At 39.9% G+C, this 18,246-nt stretch overlaps 1 protein-coding gene across 1 annotated transcript in view; it reads left to right on the forward strand.

The window, feature by feature from the left end:
* Positions 1 to 18,246, forward strand: part of KLHL32 (kelch like family member 32) — a 146,730-nt gene that overhangs the window by 89,785 nt on the left and 38,699 nt on the right. The gene's annotated exons all lie outside the window — the stretch shown is intronic.

Genomic DNA, 18,246 nt, shown 5'->3' on the forward strand with positions numbered 1-18,246 from the left:
CCTGTTATCTTATCAAATAACATTCAGAGAGTACTCAATTCTGACCAAAACAGTCAGAGGTAACTGTGAATTATCCAGTAGCCAACTCTCTGGATTAATACTTTTTTCTGATGTCTTTCTCTAATTTCTTTACTTTAATCAGCAACTTTCTTCATTGTTGCTTCCAGTAGTGAGGGTAATAAGAGCTGTGTTGTACTGAGGTCCTTCCAGACCCAGGTGCTTTGCAAATTTACTCACTTCCCACCACAACAGGCGTGAAAGATGGCTGTTATCACCCCATCTGCCCGATTAGTAAAATGAGGCTTCTTTGGTGCCCTGCTCAGGGTTACAGAGCAGAGCCAGCCTTCAAATCCAAGTCTGCTGGCACCTGCCCTCTCTTCCCCAGTATTCCACAGTGCCTTGACAAAGAAAATATCAGGAAACAAAAACAAGCTCTAGATAGTTTTTTCTGCATCTAAAGTATTTCTCATAATGTCTATTCAGGCAGAGGTCAAAAGTGTTGGTGAGGATGAGTTTTGGGTATGAATTTTAATTATCTGTTTTATTCTCCCTGTAAACATCAATCATCAGAAATTTCCAGTCAATTCAAAGTGGGAAATTGCCAAAATTTTATTTTTATTTCCCAAAGGGAAAAAGAAAGGCTTGTAGTGAATTGTGCATTTAATTATTTCTAACTGAACTGAGATCTGAGCCAGCCATGCTGTGGTTTCTGTTTCTGTCTGCAGCCTGGTTGAAGGTACTGCCAGAGATGGGCATGGCAGTGTGCACAGTCTGAGTTTCCAGAACATTCTATACTGTTCACTTAAGAGTTATCATAATTGCCTCTTTAAAAGTTCCCGATACTATAACGTAGAATTTTTAAAACTGCTTTCTGCTGTGGGCAACATATTTTTGTACCTCGTCCTCAAGAAAGAATTAAAAGGCTCACTTAAATAATGATCAGTTTAGACATTCAGCAGGCAATAAAAAACTGTTTTTGCTTTATCGTAGTAAATAAGTAATTCCTCCTACTCAACCCAATAGAGAAAAATCAAATCAGACCAGCTATATTGCCTCAAGTGTAGTTAGGTTCATCATTTTTGCTGAGGATATACTAGTAGTGCAGGATACCATGAAAGAATCTAATATTCAGCTCAGGGTGAAGATTGGGTATGCCAGAGGATTAGTGTCAGGGTGCTTTATAGAAGTGAAACTTGATGGACAGGCTGGAGACAGATCTACAGGATCTCATTAAATTGCTGGATTGTTCATTACAGAGCGTTCTCACTGTAATAAAGTGCTCATTGACTTTGACAAATCCCCATACCATGTCTTAAAGAAGAACAGGGAGGCAAAGGATGGTGGGAGGAGAAGGGCAAAATCGGACAGGTAATAGAAAAGTGGATGGAGGGTAGTGCTTTTTGATTAATATGTGCAACTGGTAACTTACGTAAGAGCCCAGTAAACACACACACACACACACACAAACACACATTTATACATGTGGCTCCTCCACAATCTACTGATAATACAATTTGGGACATTCCCTTTATTTTTAGTGAAAGGTCTAAATTTCATTCACTAGACTACATCCAGTCTATCTCTGAAGACATGCCATACGAACCTTCAAATTATCCTCACTGACCAAACTCTTTATTTTTCCCACTGTCCTTCTTTCATTCCCTTTCCTGATAAAATATGCTACAGGCCATAATAGCCATTTTGTGGATCTGGAAACCTGTGAAATGCCCCAAGATTATGCCTTATATCTGCTCTTTTTTTCCATCTGATCTTTTCAAACTTGTATCTTAGTCTCTTCGCTCACAGAGGGCTTCTTCATCCCCTGTAGACATTTGTTTTTCTCCTTTCCATCGCCTGAAACTACTTGGCCTGTTAATTAAGTTCATTTTATATTTACAGATAATGTAGAGACTGTATCATATACCCACTCCGGTGTATAAGGACATAGATGTCTCCTCAAAAAAATTCTGTAGAAAAATTTTGTTCAATTCAGCTCACCAATTTGGTTGTATCATTCCAAGGCCTGCAATTTCTCAGGTTTCAGATGGAAGACACAATTCATTATGGGGCTCAAGAAAGAGGAGGCTAAAAGTGAGCAAATCAGCTGAAGAGGAAGCATGGGGAGTTCATGACCTGACCAATCTCCATCAGTTTTGTTTTGCTTCTGGGTTCTAGACCTAACTTAGGACTTCATTTCAGTAGGACCCTGTTAAATTTCTCATGTTAGATTCAACATAGAGTTTCAGACTACTGAGCTGGGGGTCCTGCTGTAAAACTTAGAGTGAAATCGTGAAAGAATTCCTACCACTCCCATGTTTTGGGTCTGTTTCTATTTTCATAGGAAGCACTGGCTAATCTGTTTTCTTCTGAGGAAAGTGTAATCGCTTCCTTTTCTACCTCAGATCTTCTTTCACCGGAATGAAGGGGAGGCTATTTTCCATGGGAGTATAGATTATAGAAGAAGCCTGAATATAATGTAAATTCTTATATTTGCTAGCATAGGGAAAAAGTGTGGCTCTCCATTTATCAGTGCTTTCTGAGAACCTTCTAAATGCCCAACACCAGCTGGAGTGTAACACAGAACAGGTTTGCCAACTCCATTTCCCTGTCTCAGGCCTCACCTTAACTGGAGGATCCTTATGATTTTAAATCATTAATTCAGCTCCCTGGATGATTATTTCTTCTCTGAAATAGCAGACGCAAGGACCGTATTTTTAAATGGATGAAGATAGTTTGTGGAAATAAAAATGAATATTTCTTGAGTGCCCATTATGTGCTTTGTACAGTGTTAGAAGCCAGATCCTGGGATAAAAAGCTTTATAAAAATGTTTAATCTGGATTAGAGAGATTTAATTTTATCTCTGAATGTGGAAAAGTTATATGTCCTTTAATTATTAATTTATTAACTGTTTTCTACTTTTAGTGAAAAGGACTTATTATTTACCAGGACAGTCCATATATCAATGTTTTTCTTCCTTTTTAGCCTTAGATTGCGGGCCCTTCCCTCTTGTGCTTTGGGCCTAACTTCCCCTGGGTTTAATAGAGAATAGGACCAAGCATTTCAGTGATCACATCACTGACATCAAACAAGATCAGACCTTAGCAGGGAGAGTCTGCTTTATCCCAGTCATATCCCATTTTAGTACAGCAAGAGCGACCAGGCCACCTGGTTTGGGTTTGAGGGCTGATCCTGTTAACATTTGTCTTTTATTCTACATCATCAGAGACAGAGGCTGTGCTTGTCATATTTGCATTGAACGCTGCCATATTTTCACATGTACTGTGTAAAAAATAAAGACAATAATGTTGAGTTTTCATGTTAAAATGTGTTGAATGGATAATAAGACATCTTATTATTCCTACATAAGGCTGAATGTATTTTAGGAACATTGGTATACAAAATGAATTTGGCCTTTTAAAACTGCATATTTTTTTCGTATTTTTGTTGGAAATTTTTGTCCATAAGTCATACTGTCAATAACACATTTATTTTCTATCTCTAGAGATGTAAGTCACATGTTATTTAGTCAACAACCTCAAAAGAAGTGGTTTTTTAAAACAGATTTTATTTATTTAGTTTTAGAGAGAGAGCAAGGGAGGGAAAAAGAGAGGGGGAGAAACATCCATGTGTGAGAGAAACATCAATCAGTTGCCTCTTGCATGGCCCCCAGCTGGGGATCAGGACTACAACCCAAGCATAGGAATCGGTCCAGCGATCCTCCGCTCTGCAGGATAATGCTCAACCCACTGAGCCACGCTGGTCTGGGTGAAAGTAGTTATTTTTTGATGAGCCCGTCCTGGGCTTGTGTCTACACCATGAAACCACCATACTATAGTTTAATTTAATCATGTTCCTCAAAAGAAGTTCCAGAAGGTGAACCTAAACATAAAGCAACTATTACTTCATAGCTGCAAAACTAAGAGCACCAGTATTGTACTCGGCATTTGTCTTTTATCTCCTAGATGATAAATCGACCCAAATACACCTCTGGCCGGGAAGGAGTAAGGACTTCTAACATTAATATATGTACAAAAATACTATTATAAAACTACATATTTCAGTATCACACCACAGTTTTGAGAGTGCTTCTGCATTCATTATTGCTTTGCTTTCCTGTGGTACAAATGGGGAAACTGAGGTAACAAAGTTAGAAATCAAATTTATGTCTTCTAATTTGGGGGCTGTTTCCACTTTGGTTCACAGATTCTAAATTCATAATAGAAGCTCAAAAATACTTGGGAGTAATAGACACAGAGGTGAATCAAATTAATCCTGTGATTTTAAAAGAAATGAGGAAGAACTTGACGTTCCTGTTCTTGGGTGGTGTGCGCACAGATTAAAAGGGTAATGAATGGCCTGCTTCCATGTCTTTGTCGTGTGCTAAATCTCACTCAGTGCTTTGTGATGTGAGTTTCATTCATTTTTTCATTAACATCAAATAGGTACAGAGTACCCCCACTCTGCCTGATCATGTGCTGTTGAGTATTGCCATTGCCTGGTACGTGACTGGTTCTGGGCAGGCCAAAGTGGGAAGGACTGAGGTGGCCCTGCTGTCTCAGATCTTGGAGTCTGATGTGGACCTGCCCCTGCTTCTCTTCTCATCGTGCCTGCTTCCTTCCCCCTGGGCACTGACTAGGTCTAATAGGTCAGTGATTTCTTTGTTGACTCTTAAGCATGCTGGGACAGTATTGGCATTGGAAAATAAAATGCTGTTGCTCAGACATTTCAACACTACCACTCTCCCTTTGCCTTTTCTTCAGTACTTTATTCATTGTTAACTCCTGTTCATGGTACATACCCTCACACAGCTGCACACACCATTGTCAATCCACGTGGTACAGCTCACGCCTTGAAGAAATCAGACTGTGGGTGATCATTTAATAAAAAACTTCCATGAGTGGTGTTCTCATTTTTAACCCTTGGACCTTGGTAACTAGACATGGAATAAAATAATATAGCCTGAGAACACTTACCCTCAAAAAAAATTGTAAACTTTCATCATATTCCTCTCCTTCCTCAATTCAATTTCATTTATGCCATGTGTGCTTACTAATTTTTTCAGATAGGCACTTTCTGAGCTTCTTCATGATGTCTTGTTTTATTTTTTTACTTGCTATTCCTTTAATTAAATGTGTGCCCTTTCTCAGTTTTCTTCCTGAAAGTCTGGAAGCTCCTTCCAGCTACATACAGTCTTTTCTACAAATGTGATGAGGATACCCCACTTCCTTCTTACTAGATGTCAATGGAGCGAATAAACAGAGGCTCCTTCGCATCCCGAATCATGCCATGTCTGGAGGAGGTGTTATTCTGTGAGGGCCCCCACTGGACCCTGAGCAGCGCTGCCATCTCAGGGCTCAGTGCCTGGGTGTGTATTTAGCCATTCGTCCTGATCTATATGCAGCTGACGCCTCTGTGAGGAGTCATCCCCGAGGAGTCTGACTAGTGGCCTTGCTGTTTTTCTAGGCTGTGTGCCTTTGTGAGATGCAGGACACATTCATTTCAGAGGGACTTTGCTCCAGCTAATCCTCAGCTCTCGTCAGTGCTGAGCTGTGCGCTGTCAGGTAGCTGTGAGGGGCAGTGATTATCAGGAATTACAGGAGACCTAACTTGTATTCATGGGCTGCTGTTCCCGTGAGTTAATCGTTTCTTTTTTTCTTCTTCTTTTTTAAATGAGCACAACAGAATAACAAGGTGATTTATGAGATATGACATATTTATGTTCTCTGCTTCTAATTTTCATTGTGATTCATGTTGTTTCCAGACTGATATTTTGTTGTTGCTGCTGTGAGAAGGAAAATGATGACTGGAGAATATTACGTACGCATTGGTGGCCTGCAGTAATATTGCTGCTCCCTGGCTTATCAGGGATTTAAAAAGAAAATGCAACTATATATGAGGTAGAAGCCCCAGGGCTAGGCACATAAGTGCATCAATAACAACAACAACAATAATAATTCTTTACAATCTTAGCAAGCTTTATATTTTTAAAGCATCGTTACACACATAATTTCATTTGAGTCTCGCATCGACCTTTAAGGTTAATAAAACAAGTAGTATTCAAATTTTAACAAGTGAGGAAACTGAAGCTCTCCGAGGTTAAATGATTAACTCATTTCATAGTATAGGTTTCATTGTAGGTCTCACTGTATTCTCTTGAAATACTACACCAAGTCCGTAAGAGAACCAAACCTCCCAGTACCTGAAACATCTTGTCATAGAGATTACCCTAATCTAGAATCAATGAGACAGCAGTATACATTTCTTAATAAATTTCCAATTTTTATTTTCACCTGTTGTGCAGCTTTGTGGGAAATTGCAACAATTACTCCGATGAAAGTAGTACAAGAAAGTGTTGTTGAGGGTTTTGCTTTATCAGTGCTTGAAAAATGAGCGTTTTAGCTGTTTTGATGAGGAAGAATGCATAGAGAATTCTGACAGAGTCAGAGAACAGCTCTTCATCCCTTTAAGGTATAAGATGATGAAGTATAAGTGGGAAGAGAAGGCCTGTAAGAGAGGATCACTTTAAAATCCGATCAGGAGATTTAAATCAGTGAGAAAGAGAACTTGGAGCATCATTATTTTTTGCTGCACTGTGTAGCCTGTGTGGTGAAAAGTCTACAGGTGTTGTTAGAGATTGGATGAAACGAATGAAAATGGTTAATCGTTATTTCTTCATTTTATACTCAGTATATTGAAAATTTAAAAACTTATGCAGCACAAATCAATAGTTGGATGACAGCCTAGTACGGGGTTTATGAGGAAGGGAGTGTTAGTTTTCAGTTAACTTATTTCTATAGGGTTTGTTTACAAACTAAAACAACATAACATACAAAAATTACACAATTCTGGAAGAATGGCAGGCTTCTGCCTCTGAGCCTGTTCCCTCTAGAACATCCAAAGAATAAACGTGCCACCCTCTGCCAGGCCAGCTCCATCCTAGGCTATGCCCGTCCATTGGGAAATACAGGCAGCTACAGCACAATCATCCAGGCATTATCAAGGAACAAGAGCCTGAGAACCCAAGCCAGAGCCTGAGAGAGAGCCAGCTCAGGAGCCAGAAAAGCTCGTGCGTGAGCCAGAGCCAGCCCTCTTTTTACTGCCATTGGCTCTGGAGGCTTCAGCCTCCCAGCCAGTCCCGTCCTAGACTGCTTTCCATCGCCTCAGCAAACAACTCCTATGGCCCCTCCCGACTTTCCCCCAGTGATCTGATCAGGTCTCTGTGTATCAGTTTCACTCACATGTGGACTCTAATGAACAAATTGAACTGATAAGAAAAATAGGGACAGACTCATAGATGGAGAGTGGAATGAAAGATGAGGGTAGAGGGAGGTGAAGGGATGGAGGGATTGAGCAAAACAGAAAAAGGACTCATGGACGTGGACAACAGTGTGGTGATTGCCGGGGAGAGGGAGGTATAAGGGGAATAAACAGTAATGAGAAAAATCAATAAAGATTAAATTTTTTAAACCATTTTTAAAAAACGAGCCTGTGGCCCATATCCTGCATCACCAGATTATTTCTATGGGGAATCCTTATGAGGCTTGTCGAGTGCCCAGTGACCATGGTGTTCATGCCAGTTGGCCATAGTGACTTCCTGTTCTGGGCAGTCTAAGGGAGAGGATCTCAACTTAACTGTTGAATTGCCTAGAGGCTCTGGAATTATTTATATTGAAAAGAGTTGTCTGGAGAAGCCTTGACATTTATTGAATACAGACATCCTTACACCTTGCTTGTCCCACCCCATCTCCAGGACTTTTGCTACAAGCAAAAATAAAGAACACCTCAACTTGACACACATGGAAGAGAAAGGCGGCCATTCTGAGATAGTAAACATGGGCAGCATTCATACATAAAGATAATTTTTAGACTTCTTTTGTGCCCACAATATGGAGCGATGCGTCTCTGTAATGAGGTTCTAACTCCTTGGTCTGACCACCTCCTCATTATTTGGGGTGGCACATTGGAGGAGTGAAAACAGGTTTGAATATTTTGATTGGCAATGTAACCAGGGAGAAAACTCTCTTCAGGAAAAAAAATCCTCAATGGGCTTTAGAGATTGATATCACAGATTTTTTACATTGTTCCCCTTTGTATACAGAAATTGTTTAAATCAGTGTCTGTAAGTGGCACAGTTCTTATGCTTCAAGAACAGAAGCTCTAGAGAGCCAGCTGGAGGCTAACTGCACCTGTCTTTTTTGTGTGTGTTCTTGTTGATGAGAAATGCCCACACACCACCTCCCCTGGCCACACAAAGAAATCAGGTCATCGAAGGCATGGTGCATGGTGCACTCAAGTTTAAACGTTTTAGGAGGACCTATCTTCTAACAAATGAGCATAATATAATTAATTTTGATTAATTCATTTGCTCTTAATATAGCTTTTAATTTGTAATTCTGTGTGAATTACAATGTAATTTGGCATTAATTATACTAAATTGACTATAAGTCAGCCCATCACAATAGGAAATTACAGCTGAAAGTAAGACTAAATCTCTCCATCCAGAAGAGACAATGCTTAGTTAAGAGGCAACTACTTAGGCATCACTCCTTTGGCTGTGAGAATGGTACTGAATCTGCGGAGGACTACCATTTCTTATTCTGCCCACTGCTGGGACCATGTATATGCGGAGAGAGAGAGACAGAGAGAGAAGTTCGATATAAAGGGTAAACAATAAAGTAAACAAAGGGGTAATGTATCAGGTTTGCCAGGTCCTCTGAAAAATCTTTCTTGCTCTTCTCATCTCCTATAAGGTTTAGGTGTAGTGGTTTAGAATGGTTGATCGATTCCACACCTCTTGGATTCTAGGGGTTGCAACAGGCACTTACCTGTTTTCCCTCCCTATGCTTTGTGAACCAGCTAGGAAATCCTGTTCTAAATTTTATGTGCTGTCAATATCCCAAAGTCACTCCTATTTGACCAACACATTAACTGCCTTCTGCACAAAAGGAAGCTGTGCCTTGAAAAGTCGATATCACCCTGGGTGAATGGGTCCCTCAGGAGATGATGGAGCAGGTGTCGGTGGTAAAGCTTGCCGGGTGGGCCTGTGCACACACAGAAGTAAAGTGGCCACTGAAGATTACGGGCCATTGAGAAAGTGGCAGGAGAACAAGGATGGCTTTGGAACACACTTGCGCTTGAAGCATTTGCCAGATACTTTCCTTTGAGAATTGTCCCCTAAAAAACAGTCAAAATGAGAACTTTGAGAAGCTGCAGAATGTTATGTAACAGTTAGCAATATCCTGCTTGAAGCGTATTTACATGTAATTCGAACTATGGGAATTTTGTATATTCTGGGTATATTTGTGATGAGCAATTAACCCATAAAATGAGGTCCAGCTATGAGGACATAAATTTTGCTAAACTGTGCGTGGAAAATTCCAGGCTGTTTTTAATAACTTTTTTTTTTACTCTGTTAATTATATATCCCTAGTTCATCATTCCAACACACAATCTAGCAAATAAAATGGCCAAAATTTTATGTAAAAATTTTGACTAGAGAGGTTAAAAACTACCCTGAATCCTGAGTCAACAGCAACCCTGCCCTTTATCTCTTACATACATGTAGGTGGGGTTTACACCGTACATATGCTTGCAGGTACACACACATGTGCGTATTAACCTTTGCAGCGAGAATTTCCTTTGTTTTGCAGTATTAACTGAATCATAATACTTTCATGAATGGCTGGTTGATCTCAAGATTAAAGGAGGAAATGGAAGTTAGAAGTGTATTTTTGCCACTCCAAATGTATATCCCATTTATGACTCCATTTTTTAAGGATGTTAATGGCTGTTGTTTGTAGGCAATAAATAGCTGCTGTATGGATGCAGCTTTATATTGTTTCAATTTTCTCCAAGTCTCTCTATGACAAATTTAGCCCAGTCTATTACAGAATTTTCGATTTCTTTTCCCAAATATTCTTTCTGATAGATCAGCCTTAGAGTTGGTGGGTTCCAGCCTTTCTTATCCCTGTGGCTCCCAGCACAGCTTCATGGTCTTCGCCAACAACAACCCCTGTCGGATCCATGCCCTCTGATGGAGGAATTCTTCTGAGTTCTTAATGTGGTATTCTTCGAGAACAGTGGGGATTTGGGGCCGAGGAACTAGTACTGAAATGAACGGAGCAGTGGGGTTGAGAGAAAACTGTTACAGAGTACTTCTGCCCTGGGTTTTATCTTCTCATCATTTAGAATGCCAGCAGAATAAATGGGTCTGTTAATCAAACAGCAATGAGAGCTTGGGTCATTGGAAGCCTTTTTAGTCATTTTGTTCATTTCAAGAGTGAATTTGTTAGAATTATGCTGAATACCCACTTAAAGCCTCAGCTGATAACCCTACCTGTGTTTTATAACTCTGCACTGTCAGAACTCATAATAAGTCAAACATTCTTTCACTGGTGCTCATAAGGGAGGGAAAAAAAAAAGACCCACAAATTTAAGAGTAATTTCAGATTGTAAATGAAAAGGAGAGGCACGACTGTTCATTTGCGCCAATCATGCCTTCCTTTCATCTGCTCTGATTAGGCCTGGTGCCGTTTCATCAGGCCCCTCCATCACCGCGCTGTCACTCCAGCCGGCTGTTGATTGAAAACAATCAAGGCTCTGAAGGCACAATTATTCTGACCCTTTAACTAGAGGCTGCTGTGATAATGAAAGGTTGATTATGATAGTTTGTGCCTCTTTCAGTTTGCCAAGAAGGTTAATTTGGGCATCAGACGGATGTTTAATGGGCGCTTGCTGGCTACACTGAGGTAAATGAGAACGTGCAGTCTTGGATATTGCACGGATATAGTTTGGCTGTCAATCATTGTCATTTGGAGTTTGTGCCTCACACTCCGGAAATCACATTTTATTTTTTCCTTGGGATTTAATTTATTCTGTGCCCTGAGGAAGTTCTTTCACTCGGTGACCTTCACAGCAGCTTTCTCTGCCTTTTTTTTTTTTTTTCTTCTTTTTTCAAATGGAGCTCAAAGGCACAACACATCTAGAAGAGCATTTTTCTTTCATTTTCACTTAAAAATGGAAACTTTAAAAATCCATCCTTATCACTGCTTTCCAGTAAAGCAAATGTTTCCATTCCGATGGTGCAGTGGGGAAGCATAAGGGACGAGTCCCTTGACCAGTTTGTTAATATGGCAGCTCACAGCTGTCTCTCACTGTTTCTTACCTTCACCGGCAAGCGCAGGATATGCCAAATGGGCATGCACGGAATCAAAGCTTCCTTCTCACATTGCTCTTTCCTGTCTAGCTTTCCTGTCTCCAAGTGCAGCATCTCACTCCTCTTCCCACCGTCCTGGGCAGCAGGACAGATAGGGAAGGGAGGGAGGGAGACAGAGAGGGGCCTGTGAAGTACAAAGGTTATTAAATGTTGCAGATTTCAATTCGTATAAATCCAGCACCTGATCTTGTCCCTAGTGGAAGCACAGAGTAAGAAAAATGAAGGCACCTAATAATGCTGGTGCTTATAATGTGCAGCTCATTACAATCCTCCCGTATGCATACCCTTTAAAGAAAGTAAAGTAGAGGAAAAGGAAGAATAAAGGAAAACCTTTATTTGTCTCCAAGCTGAGCAGAGTGGTCTCATAGATTAAGCACTTGTGAGCTAGAATCATTGTTCTCCTTTTTCATTTGCGTTCTCTTCATTTTCTCCCCCACCCCACCCCGTGAACACTCAGCAGCAGATTTCTATCTGGCCTTGGACATATTTTCTCATGTGTCAGTTGTGAAACCATTAAGTCTATAGATTTAAAGGGACAACATCACAATGATTATAATTTTACATCAGGTGTTCTGTATTCACGTTATTTCTTGCTTTAAATAATAAAGCTAATTGTTTTTGAATGGTAAAGGGAGGCATTAAGTGATAATTCAGTCCCACCTAAAGAGGCTCCAAAAGTGAATTAAGTCATTGAGTTCAGTTACTGTTTGTATTCAGCCTTATATAAGCAACAGTGCTGTTTAAAATGTTGATTTAAAAAGAAATGAGAATAGAATTATACACACACACACACACACACACACACACACACACACACCACAGTCTCATCAGATTCTTCATCACTGTAGACCACAAATATTTTTTTTGTTTAGTTGTATGAACAGCATGGATAAAATAGCCCTCAGGGATGCTTAACAAAATCATTGATTAGTTGTGCCTTGTTCCGTTTAAGTGATGGGGAGTGAAAAAGGAATTAGGAGAGAAGTGTGCCAGTCAACTTGATCAGTAGTTTTTTGGTATTTAGAAAGTAGTGTGAGTTTTCTTTTTAATATTAACATGTATTATCTGTGACAACGAGTGATTTCATTTTATAATTCACTATATTTGCAAATTAATGGGACTCAAGCAAGGACTGTTTCTTCTTTTTTTTTTTAAGTATATTTTATTGATTATGTTGTTACAGTAGTTCCAATTCTTTTTCCCCTTTGCTCCCCTCTGCCCAGTACCCTCCTTCCCTCCAGCAATCCCATCCCCCTTAGTTCATGTCCATGAGCTGTGCATATAAGTTCTTTGGCTTCACCCTTTCCTATGTTATTCTTAACTTCCCCCTGTCTATTTTGTGCCAACTGATTATGCATCTTAGTCCCTGCACCATTTCCCCATTTCTCCCACTTCCCCCTCCCAGATGATAACCCTCCAAATGATCCCTATATCTATGGTTCTGTTCCTATTCTGGTTTGCTTAGTTGGATTTTGTTTTTATTTTTTAGATCCAGTTGTTGATAGTTGTGAGTTTGTTGTCATTTTAGTGTTCATAGTTTTGATCTTCTTTTTCTTAAGTAAGTCCCTTTGACATTTCATATAGTAATGGCTTGGTTTTGGTGAACTCTTAGCTTTACCTTGTCTGGGAAGCACTTTATCTGCCCTTCCATTCTAAATGATAGCTTTGCTGGATAGAGTAATCTTGGTTGTAGGTCCTTGCTTTTCATCACATTGAATACTGCTTGTCAGTCCCTTCTTGCCCACAAAGTGTCTTTTAAGAAATCAGCTGATAGTCTTATAGATACCCCTTTGTAGGCAACTCTCTGCTTCGCTCTTGCTCTTTTTGGGATTCTTTCTTTATCTTTTACCTTTGGCATTTTAATCATGATGTGTCTTGGTGTGGTCCCCTCTGGGTCCAGCTTGTATGTCTATTTCCTTCACCAAATTTGGGAAGTTTTCCTCCATTATTTTGTCACATAAGTTTTCAATTTCTTGCTCTTCTTCTCCTTCTGGCACCCCCATGATTCGGATGTTTGCACATTTAAAGTTGTCCCAGAGGTTCCTAAGCCTCTTCTCATTTTTTTCAATTCTTGTTTCCTCATTCTGTACTGGTTGACTGTTTTTTCTTCCTTATGTTCCAAATCATTGACTTGAACCATGGTTTCCTTCCCTTCACCATTGGTTTTGTGTGGATTTTCCTTCATTTCACTTAGCATAGCCTTCACTTCTTCTCTTATGCATTTTCCATACTCAAGCATATCTGTCAAGCCTGTGAGCATCTTTATCATCAGTGTTTTGAATTCTGGGTCTGCTAGGTTGGCTATCTCCTCGTCGCTTAGTTCTCCCACTGGAACCTTGATCTGTTCCCCCTTTTAGGCCATACTTCTCTGTCTCCTCATCTTGATAGGCTCCTGTGTTTGTTTTCCTCTATGTCTTAGGTAGAGATGTCGCTCCTGTTACGTTGTAAGGGGCAGAGCCTTAGGGATTCATCAGTACAAGGCAACCTGTTTCACCACATCGTGGTGCTGTATGTTGGTGAGGGGTCTGAGAGGGAACAACACCACCCGCTCAGCACTTGCTCCTTTTCCAGGCAGTTCTCCCACTTCCGTATGGCACTGTTGCCCTGGCCATTGCTCCTAGAGTGGATGGATCTGTGGATGTTCTAGGACCATGGGGGCCCTTTAAACAACGGACTCTGCTGAGAGACTGGAAGTTTCTTTCTCCACCCCAACCCCCACTAGTTTGCATGGTCAGAAGCAATGAGGCTTGATTTTCCCTGGTGCTGGGACCATGAGTTGCACGTCTGGTGAGGAGCTGGGAGTGCTCCCCAGGTGTCCCTCCTGACTTTTTAAAATATGTAACTGTGCTTTTCTCTGGCCTGCCGCTGCCACTGCTACCACTGCTGCCACCACTGCTGCCACCACACCATGTCCTCTCCACCCTGGCTCCGCCCCTCCTCCCTGTCTGGATGAGTATTTCTTCTTTATATCTTTGTTTTGTGGACTTCCATGCAGTTTGATTTTCTGGTTCTTATGGTTGTTTCTAGTTTTGAGGTAGTTGTATTCCTTCTTAGTTGTGGAGGGAGACACAGCGTGTCTGTCCACGCCTCCATCTTGGCCGGAAGTCCTGTCTGTTTCTTCTTAAAGGAAGTACAGTAGTCCCTCTCTATATCGCGGTTCACTTAACGTGGCCTCACTGTATCCTGAGATTGTAAAAAATACTGTATTTAATTATTTATCGCGGATTTTTCACTATATTGCAGGATTTTGCGGTACTGTATACGTATGTTGTTAAAGTTATGTAGGTTTAAGAGTGTAGAATATGTTTAAGAACATAAGTAGTGTTTATAAAGGTGTGAAAAAGGTTAATAAGGGAGTGGGAACGGTTTATAAATGTGTGGGAAGGGTTTATAAAGCCTTAAAGTATATATAAATTCTAAAATAAATGTAAGGTTCCTACTTCACGGATTTTCACCTATTGCGGGGGGCTCTAGACGTAATACCCGCGGTAAGTGAGGGAATACTGTATAACTCATTATTTCAAACTGTTTTTAGTATAAGCCTGACTGGGTTCCTGCCTCCCCTCAATCTGTTGTACCATTTACTTCTAACCTTGGAAAACCAACGTCCAGAATGAAGGCCTTTCCTCCCGTCCTCTGCACGCCCGCCTCTGCGCTCGCACAGTGGCTCAGTTCACCGAGGCTGCATCCCCTCAGCAGTTATGTCCCCCTCAGAAGGCCCTGCGGAGTGGCTTGTACTTCATCTCCTGGCCTGTGCTGGCACTTCTGCTCCCAGGGCCGGAACTGGTCATTGCACCCAGTTTCTCTTTCCTTTCAATCCTTCCTTCTACCCTTTTAAAGTCCCCCTTGCTCTTCAAACACATTGTTCCTCCTAATCATATAAAGTTGTCTCAGATCTCTGATTTTTCCACACTGCAGTCTCATAATTCCCATTTTTCTGATATTCAGCAAACACTTAGTGATTTCCTTCTGGGTGCCTGGCACTGGGTCTGAACCATGATCCTTTTCTCAGTATAGGCCTTTGGAATGGCTACTACCTCTACTCCTTCCTTCATCTACTTCAGCCTCCTCTTTTCTCACCTGTCTTCTGAAATTGTCAAGCCACTGGCTGCCCTGCACTGGGCCTGTCTGTCCATGCATCCATGTTCTTCCTTACATCGTTGTCATAGACTGGCTCTCTAAACCGCTTCCCCCCGCCCCCAAAACAATGTATAACTATGCTGAAGAGTGTAGCTTCTTGGACAAAATTATTACTTGTGTATTATAATCAAAAGTGTTGGAAGGTGTGAATAGAGGATTTATTGGTTCCCAGTTAATTATACGATGACAAAATGAAGTTATAGAATGCAGTGTGAAATATTCTATTTAAACATCAGTAGCTGGGCTGAAATTCACATAGCGACAATGGTTGGTATCACATTTATGTGTATTCTCTGCAACTTACAGAGAGTATAAGCCCTGGCGTCCAGCCCCAGCCCACCAGTTCCATCCCTTGATGGTAGAGTCTGGCCCCTGACAATGTTTAGTCATGTGCTTCAGTTAGCAGGATCCCCACTCCAATCACAGCACTCTATGGCTATAAATTAATGTTTAAAGTGACCTTTGAGGATTCTTTTCTTTTTATTTGGAGACTGCCAGCATCAAGCTCTTCAATGCAGCTGAGATACTTCTGGACATCCACATTAATCATAGTAGCCCAGTGTGAGGAATTTGACTTTCTCTGTATCTGTGGCCTTGGGCAGCTGCTTGAGCCTGTGAGGGCCTTTGGGTCACTAACAGTTTAATTTCAGGTGGAGAGTACGTGTGCAGTGAACCTGCAATTGGTTCATTACTGTTGAATGAGTTCATAAAGATATATTCAAGGGCTTGATGCTCTCAGGATGCTTCAGGGCATGTTTACAAATTAAACAGCTTTAAAGAATATTTATAAATGTACTAACAATATTTAAAACACCTATGAGGAACTTTGTAACATAGAAAGATGGGTTTTGTGTGTGTGTCTGAAAATCTGCCTGCAGTAGGCTAAAACTTCTAAATTTGCAGGTTTTTTCTTTCCCTAATTCCATATTCCGTAAATATATTTTACAGGGGTACATTAAGACAATCAAGGTCAAGAATAGGCCTTGAGTTTTATGTTATTAATAGAACTTGGAATTGAATGGCAAGTAAGAATATGTATGTGTACTGATTAGAATCTTCTTTCTCATCAAGTTACTGCACATAATAGATACTCATTAAAAATTTGAGAAATAGATGAGTGAAAAAACTAAAGTAAAAGATTCATGGTAATATCATTTTTCCCAGAGAAACAATACATAAAATTATCAACTCAGACATCAATCATTATTTTAGTTTTCTCAAGGCAGGTAGTTTAGTTTATATATATATTTTCCTTGACACTAAGTAAAGATTTGATGGGACTCATGGACATAAATTCAAGTATTTTTCATGGGAGACTTAGCCAAGTAAAGAAAGTGAATATACATTTTTATGCAGAGGCAAATAGCTTTATATCTATATCATTCATTCATTCATTTATTAGTTCATGCTCCTCTGACTTGGGATTGAACAAAGCTACAGAATTTAAATCCCTGATTTATGAAAATAAACTCATCATGAGGGCTAGTTTATAACTTGCAACAGATTATCACCATACTTGTATTATTACTTTATTATCACTTTATAGTGTGAAGTATTTAATACTATATAGCAAATTTCTATTAACTACAGTAATCTCTCAAAATCTGCATCAATAGTACATAGTATTATTGTGTTATATAAGAATTGCTGGCTTTACCATGAATTTGAAAGGGTAATTGAATTGAGGATTAGCTCTATCTGTTGGTGGTATATTGCCCTTACATTAATTCTGTATATTGTCTAAATGTCATAGTTTACTGAGCACTTTCACATGATCTCATTCAGTTTAACTAATGCCATTCTTGTTTTACAGATGATGAAAAGATGGTAAATTGTTGGTATTTTGCGTAAGTGCTCAAATACACAAAGTTGCAGAAACAGATCTTTGGACATCAAGTCCCTCCTCATTTTCATTGTGTCACGTTCACCTCCTTGGACATGTACCAATTAGTGGTAGAAAAGAGCACCAGGATTACCCTGGCCCCGTCAGCTGACTTCACCATGATAATGCGTCCTCATTGTATGAAGTAGCTGGGAAATAATATGAAGTTATGTGATCCATCTGGGGTCAATTTTGTCCTTATTGCCAGTGGAATACAACAGGGTTTTCTTCTATTGGCCAAGTTGGTTTTCTCTCATTTTCCAGAGTTGTTCTAATGTAAACTTAATGTCTCACTGACCACATGTTAAGTCCTTTAACATCCCGAACAACATCATACATAAATATAGCAAACACTAACACGTTACTTAGAAGTTTCATGTCTTTATCCAGCATCACATACTACTCTGACACCGTCGGTGATTAGATAAGTATTATCTTTTGGCTCAGAGACCATTATCAGACCATTGGAGGGCAAGTCGAGGAAGTCATTTCTAATTGTTCTAGTATTCTGCTCAAGCATGAAGAGAGCAATAACGGGTTTCCTTTTCCCTGCAACACCATTGACATAGGTGGTTAATTATCTTTATTATCCTGTGGGATATTCTTCCTATCTAAAAGCTTTATATGTACTAATATGGGAATTGTATATTTAAATAAAGAGAATCCTGAGGTAGAAAATTAATGTGAATAGTTTTGAAAATATTTGCATTTACATATCAAATTTCATTCTGGGATTCTAAATAAATAGTGCCTTGAAGCAGTTGCCAAACAAATTTAAAATGTGTTCTTTGACTGAAATTATTTTATTTTTATAAGAAATGGTATCTACTAAGCAGGGTAATATGATCTGAATGGTTGTTCTCAGGGATAAAACAACTAGGATGTCACCTGATTCTCTGCATGTGGGCCTGTGTGCACATGCACTTTTATGTGCATACCCCATGCCTGTATGTCTGGTGAGTACACAATTATAGACCAAAAACATCACTTTGTTTTCTGATAAGAGAT

This window comes from Furipterus horrens, unplaced genomic scaffold (genome assembly GCF_987537825.1).
Source record: "Furipterus horrens unplaced genomic scaffold, mFurHor1.1.pri manual_scaffold_6, whole genome shotgun sequence".
NCBI lineage: Eukaryota > Metazoa > Chordata > Mammalia > Chiroptera > Furipteridae > Furipterus > Furipterus horrens.